The 19,124-nt window shown below is 45.2% G+C and overlaps 2 protein-coding genes across 2 annotated transcripts in view; both read left to right on the top strand.

Annotated features, from left to right (window-relative positions):
- Positions 1–19,124, top strand: part of LOC123762694 (5-hydroxytryptamine receptor 2A) — a 513,254-nt gene that overhangs the window by 2,033 nt on the left and 492,097 nt on the right. The gene's annotated exons all lie outside the window — the stretch shown is intronic.
- Positions 1–19,124, top strand: part of LOC138369165 (polysialoglycoprotein-like) — a 43,713-nt gene that overhangs the window by 11,911 nt on the left and 12,678 nt on the right. The window lies entirely within an intron of this gene.

Genomic DNA, 19,124 nt, shown 5'->3' with positions numbered 1-19,124 from the left:
GCGTAGTGGTAAGACACTCGTTTGGCGTTCCGCGAGCGCTTTGTCATGGGTTCGTATCCTGGCCGGGGAGGATTTACTGGACGCAAATCCTTAACTGTAGCCTCTGTTTAACTCAACAGTAAAAAGGGAACCTGGTTGTAAAAACGATTCTTCGCGGGGTCGTATTCCAGGGAACATAGGATTAAGGACTTGCCCGAAACGCTACGCGTACTAGTGGCTGTACAAGAATATAAGAACTCTTGTATATATATATATATATATATATATATATATATATATATATATATATATATATATATATATATATATATATATATATATGTCGTACCTAATAGCCAGAATGCACTTCTCGGCCTACTATGCAAGGCCCGATTTGCCTAATAAGCCAAGTTTTCCGGAATTAATATATTTTCTCTAATTTTTTTCTTATGAAATGATAAAGCTACCCATTTCATTATGTATGAGGTCAATTTTTATTTATTGGAGTTAAAATTAACGTAGATATATGACCGAACCTAACCAACCCTACCTAACCTAACCTAACCTAACCTAACCTATCTTAATAGGTTAGGTTAGGTGGCCGAAAAAGTTAGGTTAGGTTAGGGTAGGTAGGTTAGGTAGTCGAAAAACAATTAATTCATGAAAACTTGACTTATTAGGCAAATTGGGCCTTGCATAGTAGGCTGAGAAGTGCGTTCTGGCTACTAGGTACGACATATATATATATATATATATATATATATATATATATATATATATATATATATATATATATATATATATATATATATATATATATATATTATATATTATTAAATATGACCGAAAAAGTAAGATTAATAATTCTGACACGAATTTTCTCAATCTTTCGTACATTTCGCTTCACTGTTGGAGGTAAATCAAAAATCAATTCTCCAAAAATTCATTTTTATTTCTAGTCTGACGCGACACGAGCGCGTTTCGTAAAACTTATTACATTTTCAAAGACTTTAGTTCACAAATACACAACTGAATAGAACTTACGCATCTCCGATTTTATATCTACATTTGAGTGAGGTGGAAGGGGTGATGTGGCATTAACACAAGACAGAACAAGAGTATTAATAGGGTATTAATTTCATCAACACAAGACAGAACACGAAACAATGGATATTGAATAGAAGTGTTTGTAGAAAGCCTATTGGTCCATATTTCTTGATGCTTCTATATTGGAGCGGAGTCTTGAGGTGGGTAGAATATAGTTGTGCAATAATTGGCTGTTGATTGCTGGTGTTGACTTCTTGATGTGTAGTGCCTCGCAAACGTCAAGCCGCCTGCTATCGCTGTATCTATCGATGATTTCTGTGTTGTTTACTAGGATTTCTCTGGCGATGGTTTGGTTGTGGGAAGAGATTATATGTTCCTTAATGGAGCCCTGTTGCTTATGCATCGTTAAACGCCTAGAAAGAGATGTTGTTGTCTTGCCTATATACTGGGTTTTTTGGAGCTTACAGTCCCCAAGAGGGCATTTGAAGGCATAGACGACGTTAGTCTCTTTTAAAGCGTTCTGTTTTGTGTGTGGAGAGTTTCTCATGAGTAGGCTGGCCGTTTTTCTGGTTTTATAGTAAATCGTCAGTTGTATCCTCTGATTTTTGTCTGTAGGGATAACGTTTCTATTAACAATATCTTTCAGGACCCTTTCCTATGTTTTATGAGCTGTGGAAAAGAAGTTCCTGTAAAATAGTCTAATAGGGGGTATAGGTGTTGTGTTAGTTGTCTCTTCAGAGGTTGCATGGCTTTTCACTTTCCTTCTTATGATGTCTTCGACGAAACCATTGGAGAAGCCGTTATTGACTAGGACCTGCCTTACCCTACAGAGTTCTTCGTCGACTTGCTTCCATTCTGAGCTGTGGCTGAGAGCACGGTCGACATATGCGTTAACAACAGACGCATATGTTATGAAGAGACAACTAACACAACACCTATACCCCCTATTAGACTATTTTACAGGAACTTCTTTTCCACAGCTCATAAAACGGAGGAAAGAGTCCTGAAAGATATTGTTAATAGAAACGTTATCCCTACAGACAAAAATCAGAGGATACAACTGACGATTTACTATAAAACCAGAAAAACGGCCAGCCTACTCATGAGAAACTCTCCAGACACAAAACAGAACGCTTTAAAAGAGACTAACGTCGTCTATGCCTTCAAATGCCCTCTTGGGGACTGTAAGCTCCAAAAAACCCAGTATATAGGCAAGACAACAACATCTCTTTCTAGGCGTTTAACGATGCATAAGCAACAGGGCTCCATTAAGGAACATTTAATCTCTTCCCACAACCAAACCATCGCCAGAGAAATCCTAGTAAACAACACAGAAATCATCGATAGATACAGCGATAGCAGGCGGCTTGACGTTTGCGAGGCACTACACATCAAGAAGTCAACACCAGCAATCAACAGCCAATTATTGCACAACTATATTCTACCCACCTCAAGACTCCGCTCCAATATAGAAGCATCAAGAAATATGGACCAATAGGCTTTCTACAAACACTTCTATTCAATATCCATTGTTTCGTGTTCTGTCTTGTGTTGATGAAATTAATACCCTATTAATACTCTTGTTCTGTCTTGTGTTGATGAAATTAATACCCTATTAATACCACATCTTGTTCTGTCTTGTGTTAATGCCACATCACCCCTTCCACCTCACTCAAATGTAGATATAAAATCGGAGATGCGTAAGTTCTATTCAGTTGTGTATTTGTGAACTAAAGTCTTTGAAAATGTAATAAGTTTTACGAAACGCGCTCGTGTCGCGTCAGACTAGAAATAAAAATGATTTTTGGAGAATTGATTTTTGATTTACCTCCAACAGTGAAGCGAAATGTACGAAAGATTGAGAAAATTCGTGTCAGAATTATTAATCTTACTTTTTCGGTCATATTTAATAATATATGTCTACAGGAAAGACTGCTACCAAAATATACTAATATATATGTATTATATATATATATATATATATATATATATATATATATATATATATATATATATATATATATATATATATATATATATATATATATATATGTCGTACCTAGTAGCCAGAACTCACTTCTCAGCCTACTATTCAAGGCCCGATTTGCCTAATAAGCCAAGTTTTCCTGAATTAATATATTTACTATAATTTTTTTCTTATGAAATGATAAAGCAACCCTTTTCTCTATGTATGAGGTCTTTTTTTTTTATTGGAGTTAAAATTAACGTAGATATATGACCGAACCTAACCAACCCTACCTAACCTAACCTAACCTATATTTATAGGTAAGGTTAGGTTAGGTAGCCAAAAAAAGCTAGGTTAGGTTAGGTTAGGTAGGTAAGGTAGACGAAAAAACATTAATTCATGAAAACTTGGGTTATTAGGCAAATCGGGCCTTGAATAGTTGGCTGAGAAGTGCGTTCTGGCTATTAGGTACGACATATATATATATATATATATATATATATATATATATATATATATATATATATATATATATATATATATATATATATAATATATAATATATATATATATATATAATATATATAAAACTAAATCTTTTCGGTTGGGTTCTGCTCCTTTTTCTTAGTCAAACGCTTGATAACGCCGTAAATCACCCAAAACTGTAATTATTTCATAGTGCTCTTTAAAAACATTTTAAAATACAATCGGCACTTAATTTAGCTTAATTTAAATCACTTAATTTTCACTCTTGATTTAACTTATCAATGGTTTCTCTATATTACCGCTATTCTAACGGTATACACCTCGCCCTCTCTATACTCCAGCCTACTGGGCATGCCTATCACGCCCTACACTTGCCGATGCTTACCCACGCTAATCACTCTAGCCATTAGCTATAATTCATGCTAAGAACACTACGCTTTACTATCCAACACCGCATATTGTAAATAAAAATATATTTTGGGGAATCTCTCGTTGGTGATATCCTGTAAAGAAATAAAAAACGTATATACGCAAAATTGCCCCTAATGACCTAACCACTATACCTCACTCTTCCTCTGACCTGGTTTTACTCTGACCTAACATTCCTCTCATCTGAAACTATCTCTCTCAACACCACTAAACTTACGTCAAAACGTCTATCATTGTCCCACAAAATGGAACTGATGACATGGTTCCTTTTTTGTACCTTCTAATACCGGTTTTCCTTCTAATGTACCTTCTAATACCGGTTTTCCTTCTAATGTACCTTCTAATACCGGTTTTCCTTCTAATGTACCTTCTAATACCGGTTTTCCTTCTAATGTACCTTCTAATACCGGTTTTCCTTCTAATGTACCTTCTAATACCGCTTTTCCTTCTAATGTACCTTCTAATACCGGTTTTCCTACTAATGTACCTTCTAATACTGGTTTTCCTTCTAATGTACCTTCTAATACCGGTTTTCCTTCTAATGTACCTTCTAATACCGGTTTTCCTTCTAATGTACCTTCTAATACCGGTTTTCGTTGCCACCAATTTTCGTGTTCTTAATTACGCCACCATTTGTTGTGATCTTATTTGTTTTGGTATTAATGTAAATATATCAACATCTCTACTTGTCCCTTAAGACGTGCCGCGCGGCTGGTGACACACGTGTGACGTGCAGACAAAGGTAACACAAGCTCTGATACATTTTCGATTACATTAAATAGACTATGAACAATTTCGTAAGCATCTCATTTTTTTCTCACTTCCCAGATTACTATCAACAAAGTTACTCTAGCTATGCCTGCCCTCACTAGCCACGTTGGCCACGAATCTCATTTCTGGTCCACCCTGGACCACGCCCGTTCACATCCTTCACATATTTTGAAATATTTGTATTATAAGTATATAACAATCTTCATGAAATATTTGACAATCCTCAAGTGTCCCGCTGTCTTAATTTTGCTTAGATCAATAACATAACAAAATAACTAGATTGGGTGTCTACATTAAGTGTGACTCTAGCCCCTCTCACTGTGACGTGCTGACTCCTGTCTGGTTGGTATTCTCATGTTCTTCCAGTCACTACTGCCTCTTTTCTGAGTTGATGTAGATGTCTTTTATGCGAAACTGTGTTAACAACTATCTTAGTCTATACATACACAGTCTGTCCGTCCTGTTGGGCCTTTTATAACTTTCGTTAATTTTTTGTATAGCTCAAGTAGGTTCGTTAGGTATCATTTACTTCTCACATACTGAGTTGAAGGTTGGTTTAAATACGTCGTTATCTCTTAAATGTTTTATAAATCGTATAATTAAAATTATTTCCAGTACTTTGCATGGAAATATTGTCAGTGGCACTGGCTATATGGTTATCTGCAACCTCCTTGTTTCCTGTGTAATGTTGTGGCACCACATTTCTCATCTTACACCTGCTGGGAAACGCCTGTCCTCCCCCTTCCCCAGTGAAACATTGAGAACAAAGGTAGAAGTATGCTTATGTCTGTGCACCTTCTTTCAACATCCATGGGGATGCATTTTGCTCAACAACGTTCCCTTCCTCTGGTGACGCAAGTTGCCTTATTGCTTCCTCTGGTGACGCAAGTTGCCTTATTGCTTCCTCTAGTGACGCAAGTTGCCTTATTGCTTCCTCTGGTGTTACGTCAGTGTCTGCCCCTTGTCTTGGGTTACTTCCTCTCCAAGCACAAGGAGCAGCTGCTCCGACTCAATCACCTGTCGTGTAGTCTGGCCACTTTGTTGTCCTTCACTGTTATTTTGTTTCTTATATGGCTATGGAATAGCTTCGGTTGTCTCTTGACTTTGGATACAACGAAACTTTCTTAGTTTTCTTGTTGTTCTTTTTTTATTTTGTAAGTTTTATGAATTTGTGTTAGCTCCTATATCGCCTCTGTTCCGGTGCTTTCATGCCTTTTGTATTTTCCTCTCCTTTATGAGCTTTATGGTTTTGAGCAGTGTTAAAGTTGCTATTTAATCCCCACTTAGGTGTGTGTGTACTCACCTAGTTGTACTCACCTAGTTGTGCTTGCGGGGGTTGAGATCTGGCTCTTTGGTCCCGCCTCTCAACCGTCAATCAACAGGTGCACAGATTCCTGAGCCTATCGGGCTCTGTCATATCTACATTTGAAACTGTGTATGGAGTCAGCCTCCACCACATCACCCCCTAATGCATTCCATTTGTCAACCACTCTGACACTAAAAAAGTTCTTTCTAATATCTCTGTGGCTCATTTGGGCACTCAGTTTCCACCTGTGTCCCATTGTGCGTGTTCCCCTTGTGTTAAATAGACTGTCTTTATCTACCCTATCAATTCCCTTCAGAATCTTGAATGTGGTGATCATGTCCCCCCTAACTCTTCTGTCTTCCAGCGAAGTGAGGTTTAATTCCCGTAGTCTCTCGTAGCTCATACCTCTCAGCTCGGGTACTAGTCTGGTGGCAAACCTTTGAACCTTTTCCAGTTTAGTCTTATCCTTGACTAGATATGGACTCCATGCTGGGGCTGCATACTCCAGGATTGGCCTGACATATGTGGTATACAAAGTTCTGAATGATTCTTTACACAAGTTTCTGAATGCCGTTCGTATGCTGGCCAGCCTGGCATATGCCGCTGATGTTATCCGCTTGATATGTGCTGCAGGAGACAGGTCTGGCGTGATATCAACCCCCAAGTCTTTTTCCTTCTCTGACTCCTGAAGAATTTCCTCTCCCAGATGATACCTTGTATCTGGCCTCCTGCTCCCTACACCTATCTTCATTACATTACATTTGGTTGGGTTAAACTCTAACAACCATTTGTTCGACCATTCCTTCAGCTTGTCTAGGTCTTCTTGAAGCCTCAAATAGTCCTCTTCTGTTTTAATCCTTCTCATAATTTTAGCATCGTCCGCAAACATTGAGAGAAATGAATCGATACCCTCCGGGAGATCATTTACATATATCAGAAACAAGATAGGACCGAGTACAGAGCCCTGTGGGACTCCACTGGTGACTTCACGCCAATCGGAGGTCTCACCCCTCACCGTAACTCTCTGCTTCCTATTGCTTAGATACTCCCTTATCCACTGGAGCACCTTACCAGCTACACCTGCCTGTCTCTCCAGCTTATGTACCAGCCTCTTATGCGGTACTGTGTCAAAGGCTTTCCGACAATCCAAGAAAATGCAGTCCGCCCAGCCCTCTCTTTCTTGCTTAATCTGTGTCACCTGATCGTAGAATTCTATCAAGCCTGTAAGGCAAGATTTACCCTCCCTGAACCCATGTTGGCGATTTGTCACGAAGTCCCTTCTCTCCAGATGTGTTACCAGGTTTTTTCTCACGATCTTCTCCATCACCTTGCATGGTATACAAGTCAAGGACACTGGCCTGTAGTTCAGTGCCTCTTGTCTGTCGCCCTTTTTGTATATTGGGTCCACATTCGCCGTCTTCCATATTTCTGGTAGGTCTCCCGTCTCTAGTGACTTACTATACACTACTCCGTTGGGCAGTCCTCTGTCCTTTTCTGGCCTTGCACTCCTGCTGCTGTCTTCTCCAATTGTGCCGGATCGCTTTTCCTTTTCCTTATGTTTCGTTTTTCTCCCCCCTCTTCTCCTATCTGCTTGTCGTTTCCTGCCGACCTTTTGCTTGTTTTGGATTATTTCTTTGGACTTCTTCTATTTTGACGCCCGGGTGCTTGAGGAGGCATACTCTTGCACCCGTAGAACTGTAGTACCCGACGTCTCGAGCGAGGGGAACCTTTTATTGTCAATCCCCCTTTCGTCGCTGAACCCGATCTCGACGGACTGACGGTTCTTAAGGTGGCGTTTGTGGGGCGTATACTCACGACGCACCCCTAGGGGGCCCCGGCGTGATCAGCGATAGCTTCCTGTTGGGTGTCCTGCCTCTAATTGTGGCTCCATGGTGGGTATGGGGGCACATTCGTGGATGAATTTGTCACTTTTCGTCTCTATGTCGTTGAATGTTTCCGTTGTACCCTCTCAGGCTCGTGGGGTGGGCGACCAAGCCCCCGAGTCGGCCTGTATTGGAAGACCAGGCTCTGTAGCTCCCGCTGCGTTGGGCCCCGACCTTGCTCCTCCTTTGACCGTCCTGACTTCTTCCCCCAGCTCCCCTCCCTCCTCTGAGGTTGGGTCGAGCCTCCAGCCCCCGGTGGTGACCACTTCGTCCCCTGGTGTGGCTAAGTCTTTCGTTGTGACTACTGCGCCTTTTGACCCCTCTCTCTCTAGGGGTTCTCAACGCCGTTCGCGCCCCAACCGCACTCGCTCGATTCCTTCCCATGCTGATGCGTATCAGGCCTTGTTTGGTCCTGCTTCATGGGCCAAATACTTTGATCTCCTCCCTCTTGATTCTGCGCCTCCTGACGATTTCTCCCTCCATCGGCATCTTGTAGATTCCGTGGATGCGTGTGTTACTTTCAACCCCACTCGTCTCGGTACACGTGTCGTTGCTGCTCCTTCTCAGGATGCGGCTTCCCGCTTGGCTGCCTTATCTTGCCTTGGCGAGATCCCTGTTCGGGTCTCCAAGAACGTTCAGATGAATTCCAGTGTTGGCACTATTCTCCCCCCACCCCATGTTGCAACCGGTGTTCGGAATCTGCAGGATTGCCACGATGATATTCGGCATATCCTTGATGCCCAAGGCCATTCTGTCCTCCAGGTTGACTCGTTTACTCGTCCCCCTCGTGGTCGTCGACGTCAACCCCTTCGCGTTGTGAAGATCACCTTTGATGGTAGGACCCTTCCATCCTCTGTCATTCTTGCTGGTGCTAGGTGCTCTGTCCAGGAGTATATTCCTTCTCCTCGACTTTGTAATAAGTGCTGGAGGTTTGGGCATGGTGCCCTCCGCTGCTCTGGGACTGTCTCTCTCTGTCCTTTGTGTGGGAGTGAAGGTCACTCTAAGTCGGAGTGCACTTCTCCCCAAGCTCGCTGCCTCAACTGCGGTGAGGCCCATCCTACGTTCTCCCGTGCCTGTGTCCATTACAAGCTTGAGGCGGCCGTCCTTAACCTGAAGCACCGGGAGCGTTTGTCTTTTCCTGAGGCGAGGCGCCAGGTTCGCCGGCTCCCGCCTTATACTAACATCTCTTATGCTCGCGTGTTGCGCTCTTCCTCTCCTCGTCCTTCCCCCCTTCCTCAGACTCTCAACCGTTTCCGGGCCTTGTACCCTGATACGCCCACTGCCCCCTCCTCTGTTCCTTTGAGTTCTTTCCCGAGGGGTCCCCCTCCTGGTCCTCTGTCTGGGGTTCCCCTTCTTTCCACCCGGTCTGTCATGTCTCCTGTGTCTTCTTCCTCGTCCCCCTCCGATCCTTCTTCCCATCCTCTTCCTCCATCTCTCGGCTCTCCCCGCCGCCTGTCGGTGCAGGCGGATGTCCATCGCTCTCCTAACGGCCGTCGTGTGTGCTCTCGTTCGGCTTCTCCTGTTGAGACACTGGAATCCGTTGCCCGGTACGTAGTTGCTGGGACACCTGTCTCTTTAAGTCAGAAGCGTAAGCCTGGCTCCTCTCCTTCCTCTTCCCCGGCGGGTAAGAAGGCTTCGCTTTCTTTCTTAGCTCCTACTTCTGGCTCTGTTGCTCCTTCCCCTCCCGTTTCAGTGGTTGCACCCCCTGTTCCTGCTATGGAGGTTTCTTTGGCCCCTGCTTCCCTTTCGGTTGCTGCTCTTGCTGGGGTGCGCTCCCCTCTTTCTACTCCCCCTCTTCCTACTGCTGTCCTTGACCGCTCCTCTCCGTTGTCTCCTCCTCTTCCTCCTCCTCCTCCGGACCCCGCCCGCCCACCTCTGATCTGTTCTCCCGTTTCCTTCCCTCCGTCTTTGCTCAGTTTACCCATGCCCCCTAACCCTGACTTTGCTGACCCTGATCCCGACCCTGATATTCTTTAACGTGCTCTGTCGCTCTTTCGCCTTTGTTTCTTCCTTGTTCTCTGTTTTTGTCCTTTCTCTTCCCGTCGTTGTCCATTCTTCAATGGAACGTTCGAGGTTATTACGCCAATTTCCTCGAACTCCAACTTCTGATTTCGCGGTTTTCGCCCCTTTGTGTCTGTCTCCAGGAGCCAATGCTTGGTGCTCGTCCTGGTCGTTTTCGTGGCTATTCCTTTCTCTCCCCCCCCCCAGCCATTGCTGGGGCTTCTAATTCTTCTGCTCTCTTGATTCGTGCAGATGTTCCCTTTGTTCCTTTACTTTTTCCTTCGCCTCTCCATTGTTCTGCTGCTCGTATCTTTGTGGGGAAATGGTACACAGTTTGTTCCATTTATCTCCCCCCGAGTGTCCCGCTCTCTCTTCCTGATTTGAAACACCTCCTAGACTCCTTGCCGGAGCCTGTGCTCCTGCTGGGTGACTTCAATTGTCGTCATTCTCTTTGGGGTGACGTTCTGACGAATACCCGGGGTCGCCTCCTTGAGCCGTTTCTCCTATCTTCTTCCCTGTCTCTTCTGAATTCTGGTGAGCCCACTCATTTGGACTCTCGGACTCGCACCCTTTCTTGTCTTGATCTTTCTCTCTGCTCTTCTTCTCTTTACTTAGATTTCACGTGGCAGGTTCTTGATGACCTCCATGGAAGTGATCATTTCCCCATCCTTGTTTCCTTTTTCTCTTTTCGCCCTTCCCTCTCTTTCCCTAGGTGGCAGTTTGCTAAGGCAGACTGGACCCTATTTACCCTCAGTGCTGCTCTCTCTGACCTCTCCCTTCTGCCTCTCTCTCGCGCTCTCCTCCTTTTTCATGACACTGTCTTCAACGCTGCCCTCCGCTCTATTCCTCGCTCTTCCTCTCGGGGTCCGCGGAAGTGCGTTCCCTGGTGGAATGCGGACTGTGCTCGGGCTGTCCGCTGTAAGCGTGCAGCCTGGAAGAGGCACCGCCGTAGGCAGACGACCGATTCTTTTCTTTTCTTTCGGAAAGCGAGTGCGGTGGCCCGTAGGGCCATCCGTACGGCTAAACGTGAATGTTGGGCATCTTATGTCTCAACAATTACGTCCGAAACCCCTCTGGCCCAGATCTGGAAGCGTATCCGCAAGATAGCGGGTAAGTTCGTTCCCGATGTTTCACCGGTCCTCCACCTCCATGATACTCTTGTGGCGGACCCGTTGCAGGTCGCTTCCGAACTGGGTTCCCACTTTTCTTCTGTTAGCTCTGGTCTTCATCTTCCCCAATCTTTCCTTCTTCGTAAACCTGTCCTTGAGTCTCGTCCTTTAGATTTCTGCACTCATCTTCAGCTTCCCTATAATGATCCCTTCTCTCTCTCTGAACTTCGTTCTGCTCTGGCCCTCTGCGGTTCTACGGCGGCGGGCTCCGATGGTATTCATTATGAGATGCTTCGCCATCTCCCTCCGAGCACGTCTCAGTATTTACTGAGTCTGTATAATCGGATCTGGGAGTCGTCGTCAGTCCCTGAGGACTGGCTCGATGCCGTTGTCCTCCCTGTTCGCAAACCGGGGTCTCTGGGTACTTCCCCTAAGGACTTTCGCCCTATTGCTCTCACAAGTTGTGTCTGCAAACTTTTTGAACGTATGGTTAACGTTCGTCTGATGTGGTTCCTGGAACACCATCACCTCCTCTCCCCTTCTCAATTTGGTTTCCGCAAGTGCCGCAGCACGACAGATGTCCTGGTGAACTTGGAGGTCTATATTCGTACTGCTTTTGCTGCGAAGACCTCCGTTGTTGCCGTCCTTTTTGACCTGGAAAAGGCTTACGACACCACTTGGCGTTATCATATCCTATCTCAACTTCATTCTTTTGGCCTTCGTGGTCATCTCCCTCTCTTTCTCCGCAGCTTCCTCTCTCGTCGTTCCTTTCGGGTGCGCCTTGGTACCGCTCTCTCTCCCTCTTTTCAGCAATACGAAGGTGTGCCCCAGGGTAGTGTTCTGAGCACTACTCTTTTTCTGGTTGCCCTCAATGGTCTTCTTTCCTCTCTTCCTTCTGGTGTCTTCTCCGCTCTCTATGTCGATGATCTTACCCTTTGTTGTCAGGGTGATGATTCGCCTCTCCTTCAACGCCGGCTTCAACTTGCAATTGATGCCGTGTCGTCTTGGGCCACTGATCATGGCTTCAAGTTCTCTACTTCTAAGACTTGTGCCATGACATTTACGCGGAAACGGGTTGTTCTTCGTCCCTCTTTGTCACTTTATGGTCATCCCCTTGAATACAAAGATTCCGCGAAGCTTTTGGGGTTATTCCTTGACACTCGTTTGTCTTGGTCTCCCCATATCTCTTACCTCCGTGTTGAGTGCTCTAAGGCCCTTACCCTCCTTCGGGTCTTGTCCCATACTTCTTGGGGGGCAGATAGGCGCACTCTCCTTGCTTTACATTCTTCTCTCGTCCTGTCTAAGCTCGATTATGGTTGCCCTGCTTACTCGTCTGCTTCTCCTTCTACTCTTCGCCGTCTTGATGCTTTGCACCATACTGGGTTGCGCCTCAGTTCTGGTGCCTTTCGTTCGACTCCCGTCCTTAGCTTGTATGTTGACACTGGCTTCCTGTCTCTCCAGGACCGCCGTGGTCGCTACTGTCTTCGCTATCTTGCGCGGTCCTTGCAACATCCTTCCTCTCGCCTCTGTCGTGCTTTAACTTTTACCCCTCCTGCGGTTCCTGTTCCTCTTCACCACCTCCCTCTTTCTGTCCGGTTGTCTCGCCTGCAGGATTCTCTTTCCATTCGTATTTCTGATGTTTCTCCTCGTGTTGTTCCTTCTTTGCCCCCGTGGAGGGTCCCTCTTCCGCGGTTTTGTACTTCCTTGACCCGTATCACTAAAGCTTTTACCCCTCCTACGGTTCTAAAACGCCTTTTCCTCGAGCACTTTTCTTCTCACTCCCGCTCCGTTTCTGTCTTCACCGATGGGTCTAAGTCAGCGGACGGTGTTGGCTACTCTGTTGTTTTTCCTGATCGCACTTATATGTGTCGCTTGCCTCCGGAGACTAGCATCTCTACAGCGGAACTTTATGCTATTCTCTATGCTCTTCGTCTCCTACTTTCTCGTTGTCAGTCTTCCTTTGTAGTTGTTGTTGACTCTCGTAGTGCCCTCATGGCTCTCGGGTCCTTTAATCCAGTTCATCCAGTGGTTGTCGAGATCCAGCATTGGCTGTTTCTCGTTCATAGTAAATTTAAGTCGGTTGAGTTTTGTTGGGTTCCCAGCCATATTGGTGTGTCTTTAAATGAGCGTGCGGATGCTGCCGCCAAGGAAGCTGTCCGCTCTTGTCCCATCTCTCGTAAGGGCATTCCGTATTCCGACTTTTACCCGGTTATCCATTCCTCAGTCCTTACCCGTTGGCAGGCTTCTTGGTTGTCTGTTACTGGTAACAAGCTACGTACTCTTAAATGTTGTGTTTCCTCGTGGCAGTCCTCCTTCCACCGTAACCGGCGGTGGGAAACAGCTCTGGCGAGGTTGCGTATTGGCCATACTCGCTTAACCCATGGTCACTTAATGGAGCGCCGCCCTGCTCCTTATTGTCCTAGTTGCATTGTCCCTCTTACGGTCGTGCATGTCCTTCTTGAATGTCCTGACTTCCAGGACGAGCGTATGTTTTGCTTTCCGACCGCCCCTCGCGGTCACCTGTCCCTCGATAGAATTCTTGGTGACTCGGATACTTTTGATATCGTTCGCCTTATGCGTTTTTGTTCTCGTATTGGCATCCTTGGTGATATTTAGCGCCCTCTGATTATTTTGCGTATTTGATGGTGCTACATAGCCTTCCCGGTTTGGTGCCTTCTTTTGATAATTACTTACTTACTATACACTATGGAGAGTGGCAAGCAAAGTGCCTCTGCACACTCTTTCAGTACCCATGGTGAGATCCCATCTGGACCAACAGCCTTTCTAACATCCAGATCCAGCAGGTGTCTCTTGACATCCTCTCTCGTAATTTCGAACTCCTCCAAGGCCGCCTGGTTTACCTCCCTTTCTCCTAGCACAGTGACCTCACCCTGTTCTATTGTGAAGACCTCCTGGAACCTCTTGTTGAGTTCCTCGCACACCTCTCTTGTCATTCTCTGTATACCTGTCCTCGCCTGTTCGAAGTTTCAATACCTGTTCTTTCACTGTGTGTGTGTGTGTGTGTGTGTGTGTGTGTGTGTGTGTGTGTGCGTGTGTGTGCGTGTGTGTGTGTGTGTGTGTGTGTGTGTGTGTGTGTGTGTGTGTGTGTGTGCGTGTGCGTGTGCGTGTGTGTGTGTGTGTGTGTGTGTGTGTGTGTACTCATCTGTTTGTACTCACCTATTTGTGGCTGTATGATCGAGCATTGACTCTTGGATCCCGCCTTTCGAGCCATCGGTTATTTACAGCAGCGACTCTGGTCCTATTTCCCTATCATACCTAGTTTTAAAAGTATGAATCGAATTTGTTGCCACAACCTGCTCCTTAAGTGCATTCCATTTTTCCACTACTCTCACGCTAAAAGAAAATTTCCTAAGATTTTTGTGACTCATCTGAGTTTCCAGCTTCCACCCATGTCCCCTCGTTCTATTATTATTCCGTGTGAACATTTCGTCTATTTCCACTCGGTCAATCCCGCTAAATATTTTATACGTTCCTATCATATCCCCCCCTCCCTCTCCTTTCTTTTTTCTAGTGTCGTAAGGCTCAGTTCTTTCAGGCGTTCTTCATACCCCATCCCTCGTAACGCTGGGACGAGTCTTGTTGCAAACTTCCGAACCTTTTCAGATTTCCTTTTGTGTTTCTTCAAGTGGGGACTCCATGATGGGGGCGGCATACTCTAAGACTGGTCTCACGTAGGCAGTGTAAAGTGCCCTAAAAGCCTCCTCACTTAGGTTTCTGAATGATATTCTAATTTTTGCCAGTGTAGAGTACGCTGCTGTTGATATGCTATTTATATGTGCCTCAGGAGTTAGATTAGGTGTTACGTCCACTCCCAGGTCTCTTTCTCGCGTCGTCACAGGTAGACAGTTCCCTTTCATTGTGTACTGTCCCTTTGGTCTCCTATCACCTAATCCCTTTTCCATAACTTTACATTTGCTCGTGTTGAACTCCAGTAGCTTTTTCTCTGACCATCTCTGCAATCTGTTCAAGTCCTCTTGGAGGATCCTACAATCCTCATCCGTCACAACTCTTATCATCAACTTTGCGTCTTCCGCGAACATCGACATGTAGGATTTTACTCCTGTAAACATGGCGTTAACATATATTAAAAATAGAATTGGTCCCAGCACCGATCCTTGAGGTACTCCACTCGTTACTGTTCGCTAGTCCGACTTCTCGCCCCTTACCGTAACTCTTTGGCTCCTTCCTGTTAGGTAGTTCCTTACCCATGCTAGGGCCTTTCCGCTTACTCCCGCCTGCCTCTCGAGCTTGAACAGCAGTCTCATGTGCGGTACTGTATCAAAGACTTTTTTGGCCGTCCAGAAATGTGCAGTCTGCCCAACCTTCTCTATCCTACCTTATCCTCGTTATTTTATCATAGAATTCCAAAAGGTTTGTTAGGCAAGATTTCCCTTTCCAGAACCCATGTTGATGTTTGTTTACAAACCTAATGTTCTCCAGGTGTGCAACCAGTCTTAGCCTTATTATTCTTTCCAGCATTTTACAGGGGATGCTTGTCAGTGATACAAGTCTATAGTTAAGTGCCTCCTCCCTATCACCTTTCTTGAAAATTGGTACAACATTTGCCCTCTTCCAGCAATTGGGCAATTCTCCCGACATAAGTGATTCATTAAAGATCCTTGCCAGAGGCACACTGAGGGCCTGCGCTGCCTCTTTTAGTATCCACGGTGATACTTTGTCTGGTCCAACCGCTTTAGTTGCATCCAGTGTTGTCAACTGTTTCATTATCTCCTCTGCTGTCACCTCTATATCTGATAGTCTTTCATCTAGGGGGAATCTCTTCTAACAATGGGAGTTACTCAGGCTCGGTGGTGAACACTCCATGGAAACTGGCATTCAGTACCTCGCTGAATACCTTCAAGGTATACCTTCAAGGAATACCTTCAAGACAAGGTACCTTCAGTACCTTGTCATTTTATGTTTATACCTCCTCTGTATTCCTTAGTCTTGTCACTTGTTCGTTCACCGACATTTTTCTTCTTATATGGCTGTGTAGTAATTTAGGTTGCTTTTTCGCTTTGATCGCAATATCGTTCTCATAATTTCTTTCCGATGCTCTTCTTATGTAAATGTAATCGTTCCTAGCTCTGTTGCATCTGATCCTGTTGTCCTCTGTCCTTTGTCTTCTGTACTTCCTCCACTCCCGCCTGCTTCTCCTTTTTGCTTTCTGACACTGTCTATTAAACCATGGATTATTATATTCTCTCTTACTTTTTCCCTTTACTATTGGTATAAATCTCTCTTCGGCCTCCTGGCATTTCCGTATGACTAGGTCCATCATATCTTGGACTGTTTTTCCTCTGATTTCTTCCTCCCACTGCACTTCTCCCAGATAGTCCCTTATCCTCTTGTAGTCCTCTTTCCTGTAGTCAACTCTTCTTTCCCAGACCTCTTGTCCCATGGTCACAAGTTTGTGTGTTTTCACCTAGTTGTTTCCACCTAGTTGTGTTTGCGGGGGTTGAGCTTTGCTCTTTCGGCCCGCCTCTCAACTGTCAATCAACTACTACTTCTTTTTTTTTCCACACCACACACACACACACACACCCCAGGAAGCAGCCCGTGACAGCTGACTAACTCCCAGGTACCTGTTTACTGCTAGGTAACAGGGGCATTCAGGGTGAAAGAAACTTTGCCCATTTGTTTCTGCCTCGTGCGGGAATCGAACCCGCGCCACAGAATTACGAGTCCTGCTCGCTATCCACCAGGCTACGAGGCCCCCTAAGTGAGTGCGTGTGTGTGTGTGTGAGTGTGAGTGTGTTTTGTTTTTTTCTTCATGCGAAAAATGAGTAAAAAGTTTATTACAGAGAAACGTTTGCTTTTCTAAAATATGACTATGGAGTAAAAAAATATATCTATATCTTGGAATGACCAACAAGACTTGTCGTTCTTTAACTAACCTGGTTCCTGAACGACAACACCACTCTGTATTTCATACAGATATTCTCGAAAAGACATGTGAATCTGCATATCTGTTTCCACTGTTTGTCAGAAAATCCTATACCTCAGCATTTTCACTTATATGGGGAAAGACTTACATTCTATAAGTGATATTCTATAATAAGTTATATTCTATAACTTATATTCATTTCACTTATATTCTAGCCATGTGATCACCACAAATACCGAGCTTCCCCGCTGGGTAGCCACTGCCTCATTAGCTCATATTCACAGAGATCTCCAAACAGGGTTATTTTGAGCATAATCACAAACGCTCACTATATTTGATAAGATTCTTAAGCTGACGAAGCTCAGATAACTCCTTGGACGGCAACCGGTCTTCTTGGACGGCAGCCGGTCTTCTTGGACGGCAGCCGGTCTTCTTGGACGGCAGCCGGTCTTCTTGGACGGCAGCCGGTCTTCTTGGACGGCAGCCGGTCTTCTTGGACGGCAGCCGGTCTTCTTAGACTGCAGCCGGTCTTCTTAGACGGCAGCCGGTCTTCTTAGACGGCAGCCGGTCTTCTCAGACGGCAGCCGGTCTTCTTGGACGGCAGTCGGTCTTCTTGGACGGCAGCCGGTCTTCTTGGACGGCAGCCGGTCTTCTTAGACGGCAGCCGGTCTTCTCAGACGGCAGCCGGTCTTCTCAGACGGCAACCGGTCGTCTTGGACGGCAGCCGGTCTTCTTGGACGGCAGCCGGTCTTTTTACACGGCAGACGGTCTTCTTGGACGGCAGACGGTCTTCTTAGACGGCAGACGGTCTTCTTGGACGGCAGTCGGTCTTCTTAGACGGCAGTCGGTCTTCTTAGACGGCAGCCGGTCTTCTTAGACAGCAGCCGTCCCAGGAGTTACTAGTGCTTAGCAAGTTTAAGTATCTTATCATCCATATCAAGCGTTTGGACGGCTGCCATCCAAGCCGTTGGATGGAAGGTATGATCGTTTGTTGTGTTTGTACATAGGACTGTGGTAGACACTGTAATGTGTTGACCAGACCACACACTAGAAGGTGAAAGGACGACGACGTTTCGGTCCGTCCTGGACCATTCTCAAGTTGAAATCGACTTGAGAATGGTCCAGGACGGACCGAAACGTCGTCGTCCTTTCACCTTCGATTGTGTGGTCTGGTCAACATACTTTAGCCATGTTATTGTGACTCATCGACTGCAGTATGTTTATGTTAGGCTAACGGGTAGATGGATGTGTGTGTTGCGTTTTCTGTATGAAAGTCATGGGATGATGGTTAACATAGGTATGCGACGAACTAGAAAATGGAAGCGGCTGGCGAATAGTTGACGTACTGTCCCGTTTTCTGTTTTGGGTCCTCTGGCTTTGTTAGGTTAGGAGAGGACATTTTAAATTAACAGTTTTCATGACGTTTTGAAACCTCAGGGAGAACTTGCTGTCCTCCTAACCTACCAGAGGACCCAAGAAGTTAGTTAACAGATTCCATCTGTTAACTACTTTGACACTGAAAAAGTTCTTTCTAACGTCTCTGTGGGTCATTTGGGTACTCAGTTTCCACCTGTGTCCTCTTGTTCGCGTACCACCTGTGTTAAATAACTTATCTTTATCTACTCTGTCAATTCCTCTTGAGAATTTTGTAGGTAGTGATCATGTCTCTAGCTTGAGCACTAGCCTCTTGTGTGGTACTTTGTCAAAAGGTTTCTGGCTATCCAAAAATATTCAGTTTTCCCACCCCTCTCTTCCTTGCCTAACTGTTGTTGCCTGGTCGTAGAATTCAATTAATCCTGTGAGGCAGGATTTGCCCTCCCTGAATTTATGCTGAGGTTGTGTAACAAAGTTCTTTCGCTCCAGATGCTCCACTAGTTTTTTCGCACAATATTCTCCATCAACTTGCATGGTAGGCAAGTTAGGGACACTGGCCTGTACTTCAGTCTCTCCTGTCTATCTCCTTTGTATATTGGGACTACATTAGCCGTCTTCCAAATTTTGGACAGTTCACCAGTTACCAGTGATACACCATGGTGAGAGGCAAGCACAGTGCTTCTGCTCCTTCCTTTAGTATCCATGGTGAGATTCCATCCGGGCCTATAACCTTTGCACATCCAACTCAAGCAAAAGATTCCTTACTTCCCCACTGGTAATCTCGAACTCCTCTAGTGGTACCTGGTTAACTAATCCCTGTCTTATCACTGAGACTTCTTGCTCTAGTGTGAAGACCTCCTGGAAT

Source organism: Procambarus clarkii, chromosome 27, assembly GCF_040958095.1.
Source record: "Procambarus clarkii isolate CNS0578487 chromosome 27, FALCON_Pclarkii_2.0, whole genome shotgun sequence".
Taxonomy (NCBI): domain Eukaryota; kingdom Metazoa; phylum Arthropoda; class Malacostraca; order Decapoda; family Cambaridae; genus Procambarus; species Procambarus clarkii.
This window is presented reverse-complemented; position numbering and strand designations above follow the sequence as displayed.